Source organism: Hipposideros armiger, unplaced genomic scaffold (genome assembly GCF_001890085.2).
Source record: "Hipposideros armiger isolate ML-2016 unplaced genomic scaffold, ASM189008v1 scaffold_474, whole genome shotgun sequence".
NCBI classification, from domain to species: domain Eukaryota; kingdom Metazoa; phylum Chordata; class Mammalia; order Chiroptera; family Hipposideridae; genus Hipposideros; species Hipposideros armiger.
Genome location: NW_017731824.1, coordinates 1,642,114 through 1,648,711, shown reverse-complemented (window position 1 = coordinate 1,648,711; position 6,598 = coordinate 1,642,114). Strand labels below are relative to the sequence as shown.

The following is a 6,598-nucleotide window of genomic DNA, read 5'->3' as shown; positions in this document are numbered from 1 at the left end:
TCTTCTCTTCCTCTCTCAATCACCTTCAGTCCTTTAAACCCTGTTAAGCTCTGTATCCATCCATCCATCCATCCATCCATCCATCCATCCATCCATCCATTCATCCATCCATCTGTCCATTCATCCCTCCATCAGTCCATCTCTCACTTGGCTCCTGTTACAGTGTAGACATTAACAATTTTAGAATGTCTTCACCAGCACCCCAGTACACTGCAGCCCCTTTTCCTGCTGTGCCCTGCACAATACAGGCACTTAATAAATATTAGTTGACTGACTGTCTGACTTCCCACCTTGCCACTACCTGTTGTTGGAGAAAGTTATAAAACTGCCTTGATTGAATCCATTGAAACATGCTGAAGTCTAATGTCAGCTGAGTTTGCTCCACAATCCTCCCATTCAACTCCAGGTGACTTATACTGACTCTCCAATCAGAGTATAACACTTTTATACTCAATTCTGTCTACTTTTGTTTCATTTGGTATATAGAAATAATTTTATTTTTGTATTGCAGTACAGTAGACATACAATCAACATTATTTCCTAGGTTGTGCAATACATTCATTATTCACATTAAAAAAATAAGAACAGAAAGACTCATATGCAGGACATATTTTTAAATGTCTACCCAATTTGAATCTGTGTTTTGACAGTATACACTACTAGCTTTATAAATCTGCATATGACATGATACACATTGGAACGAAGTACACATATGGATCTACTCTAGACACTTAATTCAGTGTACAGCTAACTCACTCTTCGCTGTGGTCATTGGGATTCCAGGCGCTGTGGCATATGTGGATCTGAAAGATACTTCCAGAAGTACATTTATTACCCTGGCATTTTAAAGATTTCTGTTTCTTCTATTCTCCTTTATAGCGAGGGGACCTTTTCTCCTTAAAAGCACAAGACCTTCAAGCCTGTCTTTTGTTGGAATACTCTGAGTGTAACAAGCTTGTTTTATGATTCACCCTGTTACTAAATCAACCTCCACTCCTTGATTAATTGCTAATTTTGCCACTCGCACTAAAACAGGTCCCTGCAGTAAAAACTCTCTCACTAGGTCCAAGGCCTTTTTGTAGGCAGCGTTGCCTTTCTGGTTCTGTTCTAGAATGTGGCTGATCAAGCCCACTGCTTTGACTTCTTGGCCAAGAAGCACACGTGCAGAAAAGATGGACTCTTAGGCTAGGGACATCCCAATGGTGCGAGGCAATCATTGTGTTCCCCCTCCACCAGGAACCATTGCCAACTTTGTTTCTACCAGGCTCATTTTTGCAGAAGAAGCTGCTACTCTTACATCACACCCTAATGCCAGTTCACGATCGCCACCTAAAGCGGGTGCATCTATTTCTGCAATGCTTGGCACTGGTAGATTAGAGATTTTATTCATCAGTGCTCTTGTTTTGGAGACAAAAGGAATAACTTCACGGGAATTCATTTTGTCTCTTTCCTTAAGGTCAGCAGCAGCACAGAATATCCCAGGGACTTCACTCCTAACTATTAGGGTCTGCACTTTCTTGTCAGATTTTGAAACATCCACAACTTTTGAGAGCATGTTTACTGAATGAATTTTTGAATAAGCTCTGTTTATTCCAAACACCATAGTTTCTTGTTTCTCCTCCTCCAGGTATAACACCCACAGTTCATCATCCATCTTCACCTCAGAGCTGTAGCCCCATCGCAGGGTTACTCAGATCACCTGACCAAGCGGCCACCAAGCAGGCACAGCTGGCCTGCATGGGCCCAATGCACCAGGTGTTGCTGCCGCTGCTGCCGCCATGTTATGTTTATGGTGTGGGCCCAACCCTGCCCCTTTTTTAAAAATACCAACTCCAGGCCCCATTCCAGACCAATGATTAAACCAGAAGTATGTTGAGGTCAGGACCAACGCATCTGCATATGTAAAAGCACCCCAAGAGATTCTTATGTGTCGCCGATGTACCAAAGCTCATATTCCATTTCCTTCTTCTTCACTCTGAGTAGTTAGAGGAACAAGTTAGGTCCTCCTATGTTACTGAAATGATGAAAGATATCTGGTAAATATTTCTTCAGTTTCCCTCTTCATTCTACTAGAATGCCTTTTTAGAGCAGAAGTAAGCAAACTTGTTTCTATCAAGGGCCAGATAGCAAAACATTTTAGGCTTTCAGACCAAGAGACAATATCTTCAACTCTTCCAGCAGCTGTTGTCACTCTTAAATATTTTATATTTAAAGATATGAAAAGCACTGTTAGCTTGTAGGCCATACAAAAACAGGCAGCAGCCACAGTTGGCCAACGTCTGTTTCAGAGTCTCTGGTAATATCTTCATTGACAAGTCCAGGGGCTTTTCTGAATGTTTTATACACCTTGATCTTTTTGCAGCTCTTCATACATTATTCATCCTTTCCCTTTTAAGGCTTGCCTTTTGTGTCATTAAACCATCTTGGTTATCCTACCTCTATCCTATTCTTTCTCAGTCCCATTCAGCAGTTCCTGCATTGTGCATGTGCGTATATATGCACATGTGTGCATATGTGTGTGCATGAGCCTGTGTATATGTTTGTGTGTGGTGGCGGGTGGGCTGTCTGTTCCATGCTGCTGGCCCAAGCTGCTTCTACGGCCATGGTGTCAGTCAAGCTGGAGATATGCTTTTTCTTTTAACTAAGTTGTAACTCATCACTGCCCCAGCTGCTCCTCACATAGACTGCTCTCATCTAACTGTGCCACCCTTGGAAAGTAGGAAGGACAGCTCTGACTCCCTCTGTAGTATGCACTGCAACTTAAGGCTGCCTGACCCAGGGTTCACTGCTCTGCTTAATTGAAACCCAAGGCCATGGCAACACAATTATAATTGGCTAGAACAGCAGTGGCATCTCATGTCTCCATAGTATCCCATGCTGCCAGAGTTTATATTCTTATCAAGGTCAGTTGAATGAACAAAACTCATTTCCCAATGTGGAAAGACTGACATAAAATATGTACTGAGAATATTTGTCAGTTGCTCAATATATTCAAATCTATATTCAAATGCCATGTCTGCCTCAGTTAGTAGCAGGGACAGCTGTGCAGGGGAAACTACTCTTCCAGCTGGGAACTGAGCCTAGGAAAGGACTCTAGCCTGATTTTGAAACTACTAAGCATTCTAATGAAGTTGACTTGATTTACATTTTAACAATATCACACAAATGTACAACATGGCACTTTTCCAATAACCACTTCAACATCATTCATTTTGACACCTCCCATTGTTATGAGAAGCAGAATGAATAAAGCAGCATTCTGTGACATTGTGTATGGGGAAGGGAGCTGGGTTTCATTTGTTTTTCAAATCAGATAACCAAGCACACCATTTTGTGAAATGCAAGGTTCTCACAACTGAAATTCCATGAGTACCTTCCCCATGCCCATGAACCTGAGTGCTGAGCTCTTTCTGCCCACCTGCCATCAGGACAGCTGTACAATAATTAATAATTGGTATCTGACTCTAAATATATCATACTTCCCTTACTACCTCAGCAGCAGTCAGGTTTGATTAAATGTATTGCTTCAGGATATGTTAGTCCCCCCACCTCCTTATCTGCAGTTTTACCCTCTGCTGTTTCAGTTACCCATGGTCAAAGAAGGTATGAAAATATTAAATGGAAAATTCTGGAAATAAACAACTCATAAGTTTTAAATTGTGCACAATTCTGAGTCGTGCAATGGAATCTGGCACAGTCGCACTCTGCCCTACCCAGGGCATGAATCATCTCTTTGTCCAACATCTCCATGCTGTATCAACTCCCCACCCATCATCACTTAATAGCCTTCTCAGTTATCAGATCAAATGTCATGATACCAAGTGCTTGTGTTCAAGTAGACCTTATGTTCAAGTAGACTTAATAATGGCCCCAAAGTGCAAGACTATAATGCTGGCAATTTGGATATGCCAAAAAGAAGCCATAAATTGTATGTATGTATAGGAGAAAAACCAAAGTACATATAGGATTCAGTACTATCCACGGTTTCAGGCATCTACTGGGAGGTCTTGGAACATATCCCTCGTAGATAAGGGGGGACCACTGTACTTACTTTCCTCTAATGAAATAACCTGGTCAAGGTTTCTTGCTTCTTGTTTTTGAGTCTTATCAGAAAAATGAAAAACCAATTTTATTCTCCTATTGACAATACCCAGAGCAGTTTAAATGTGGCCCCTCCAGGGTTTGATCAGAAATGTTCAAAGGTGCTCGCTTTGGCAGCACATATACTAAAGTTGGAACGATACAGAGAAGATTAGCATGACCCCTGTGCAAGGATGACATGCAAATTCGTGAAGCGTTCCGTATTTTTGAGGGAGAAGGGGAAGGGATTAGACAGCATAAATACGTAACTACAATATTGCCACAGGGATATGAAAGACAGTTCGAGGAATATAATTAATAATGTTGTAAATATTTTGTAGGGTGTCAGATGGTCACATGTCTTGCTAGGGGGACCGCATCATGGATGGGGTAGAGGCTTGATCACTGCACTATACACCTGAAGCTGATGTTGTATAATATTGTATGTCAACTCTAAATATATTTATGTCAACTATTAATATATATATATATATAATTTATATATATATATATATTCATGGGACGTGGAGTATAGTGTGGGAGTGGAGTCAAGGGAATTGTAATAGATATGTATGATATTGAGGGGAAGTGGGGCGGTGGATTGGGGGAGGGGGATTTTCATCTCGAGGACTAAAACGTATAACTATTGCACTGCGTTGTACAGCTGAAACTAATTCTAAAAAATGTGTATTTCACAATAAAAAATAATAATTAAAAATAAATGTTCAAAGGATTTGGTGTTCCTAAAAAATGCAGCCCTCTTGACACAGCTGTTTGTGCTAAACTCTGCTGAGAGAGGGATCCTTCTGTTTCAATCTTCTCTCCAGCCCTTGAGGAAGACAGTGGGCCTTACTCATCTTGCCTTGGGATACATCCATTTGAATGTTCCTAAAATTTAAAATGTCAAAGCCAAGCCCAGTGTCCCCCTGCACACCCCAGACTCTAAATTTTGCTCACCCTTTTCCTTCACAGAACTGGAAATGGGACATCTGTGCAATGACTTCTTGTTGATTCCTGGAACATTATCCCAGCTTAGAGGGGACCAAGGGCAAGTCACCTGGTTAGCCCTTCTGCAGTGTGATAATTCCTCTACATTATCATCAGTTAGTGGTCATTCAACTTCTGCTTTGGTACCTCCAGCAATGAGAAAGTCACTGCCATGTGAGGTGTCTTTCAGATTGTTGACAGCACCATCTTTCTTTCCTGTCTTCATAATGGGAGTGAGGGGTGGGAAAGGGAAAGAGAAATGTTTTTCAATTATGCTTCCTATGGATGGAACAAAATAAAATAAATAAAATAAGCTCTGTAGTGTGCTGGAGTCAAAAGGAACCTAGGTTTGTATTTTGAAATCCCATGACATAAATGTATGGCTTTTAACAAGTTTATTTTTCATTTTAAAAATGATTAAAATTGCATTGCCTATTTATCTCATTTATTCATTTAGTCTCTCAACAAATATTTAATGAATACATAATATGCACCAGGCACATTCCTTGATACTGAGGATGCAGGAGTAAACAAAACAGACAAAATCTTTGCCCTCATGAAGCTAACAATCTACTGTGAGGGGTCATAAAAAAGCAACAGAGTACATTATATATTATATAGAGTATAATATATTATATGATAGAACTATGGAAGTAAGGAAGGAGAATAAGGAATAGTAAATTAATATGTAAGCAAATATTTGAGGAGGGAATAAGCCATCAGGATATCTGGAGGAAAAGTGCTTTAGGCAAGAGGAACAGCAAGGCTGGAGGATGCCAGATATGATCCAGGAAGGATAGGAAAGCCACTGTGGCAGGAGCAGAGAACAAGGGTGAATGAAGGTAAGATATAACAATTAATGTAATTGAATTCTGAATCAATTTTGAAGGTAGAGCCAGTTGACTTTGCTGATGGATTGAATGTGGGGAATATTCGTAATCTATTGCTTCATAACAATTTAGTCCAAAACCTAGTGGATAAAAATGACAAATATGGGCCAGCTGAGTGGCGTGAAGGTTAAGAACTGGCTTGGGATGCCAGAGGGCCCTGGTTCAGATCCCACATGTGAGGGCCAGTGACGCTGACCTCTAAAAACAAAACAAAACAAAAAAAAAACCCCAAAAATGACAAATATTTATTATCTCACAGCTTTTGTGGGTCAGGAATTTGAAAGCAGCTTAACTGGGTAGTTGTAGCTCAGGATCTCTCATTAGGTTGCAGTCAGGATGTTGTCAGGGGCCGCTGTCCTCGAAAAGCTTAACTGGGGCTGAATGACCTGCTCCTAAGATGGCTCACCCACATGGCTGTTGGCAGGTGGCTTTAGTTCCTTGCCACACAAGCCTCTCATGGGCTATCTGAGTGTCTTTATGACATGACCACTAACTTCTCCCAGTGTTATGAAGTCAATATTTTTGCCCCTTATCCCAAATTCATATGTTGAATTTCCAACCTTTGATGTGACTATATTTGGATGTAATCAAGGCCAAAGGAAGTAATAAGGGTGGGGTCCTGATCCAATGTGATTAGTGTT

At 40.7% G+C, this 6,598-nt stretch overlaps 1 pseudogene; it reads right to left on the bottom strand.

Annotated features, from left to right (window-relative positions):
- Positions 1 to 863: 863 nt before the first annotated feature.
- The window catches only part of LOC109395501 (methylglutaconyl-CoA hydratase, mitochondrial-like), a 16,746-nt pseudogene continuing 11,011 nt past the window's right edge, over positions 864 to 6,598 (bottom strand).